Source organism: Neovison vison, chromosome 7, assembly GCF_020171115.1.
Source record: "Neovison vison isolate M4711 chromosome 7, ASM_NN_V1, whole genome shotgun sequence".
Lineage (NCBI taxonomy): Eukaryota > Metazoa > Chordata > Mammalia > Carnivora > Mustelidae > Neogale > Neogale vison.
Window position 1 is genome coordinate 44,243,826 of NC_058097.1, and position 1,382 is coordinate 44,245,207.

Consider the following 1,382-nt stretch of genomic DNA (forward strand, 5'->3'; position numbering starts at 1 on the left):
GATTAATACTTTATAGTGTATTAGCATTGGTTCATTAATTGTGACCAGTGTACCATAATGTAAGATAACAATAGGGGAAAACTGTTGTGGGATTCATGGGAACAATCTGTGCTATTTTCACAACTTTTCTGTTAAAGTTTACCAACAAAAATTCAACATGCTCATAATAGTTATCAGCACACTAAAAATAGAAAGGAATTTCCAAAGCTTGATAAAAAAAAAAGTAGGAAAAACATATAGCTAACATCATATTCAATGGTGAACTTTGGAACAGGTCTCCCTAAGGTTGGGAATAAGGTAAGGATACCTGTTCTCACTGCTTGTATTCAGCATCGTATTGAAAGTCCTAGTCAGTGTGACACAAATGGAATAAATATGAGAAAAGATGAAGTAAAATGTTTTTAAAGCAATTACAAATTGAAGAATTTGAGTCTTAAAAAGCTGAGTACCTAAGTAAACAACAACAGAAAACCAGTATGGCGAGGGTATAAGACAAATATCCAAATTGGTCTCTTTGCCTTGACTGACAGCAGGTGCCTCTGCTTATGTATATAAAACTTTCATTTGCAAATAACATGTTTGCATTTGAAGAGAACTCTATGGAATTTTTTTTAAAAGATTTTATTTATTTATTTGACAGACAGAGATCACAAGTAGGCAGAGAGAGGCAAGCAGAGAAAGAGGGGGGAGGCAGCCTCCTTGCTGAGCCAAGAGTCCAATGTGGGGCTCAATCCTAGGACCCTGGGATCATGAGCCAAGCCAAAGGCAGAGGCTTTAACCCACTGAGCCACCCAGGCGCCCCTGTGTCCCTTATTTCTATTAGTCTTGGTTACACTTAGCAGAATTTTATACTTTTAGAAATACCTTAACCTCTACTGAAGATTAAATATAAACCAATTGTGAACTGTTACAACAGAATTCTTTAGATGGCAAATTTATCAATCAGTTAAACACAAAACATGTTTACCAACAGATTTAAATATTCTTAGTTTCTTTGCAGTAAGAAGTCAAAAGTACAAACCTAGTTCTAGTAATCAATGCTTTAGCATTTTATCCCATTTGGTTAAGACCTAGATGTCCATAATTTAATTCCATGTGTCATCCAAGCAAAACTTTAAACTTTCAGGTTACCAAAGACTTTGAAAGCTACCTCAGCAATTATCCATTAAAACTTTGAGACAGACAATTAACCATCAGTTTAGTCATCTCTTTGCTAACAAATTTTAACAAACAACATGAGTTTATTTGACCTTCAGTAAACTTTGAAGTTTCCTGTTTACTGCTGATAACTTAAAAGACATGTATATCTTAATTAAACCAACAAACTTAACTTAGTTCAAATACTGATTTACGTTCCACCCAGGCCCAGTCCACTTTGAATG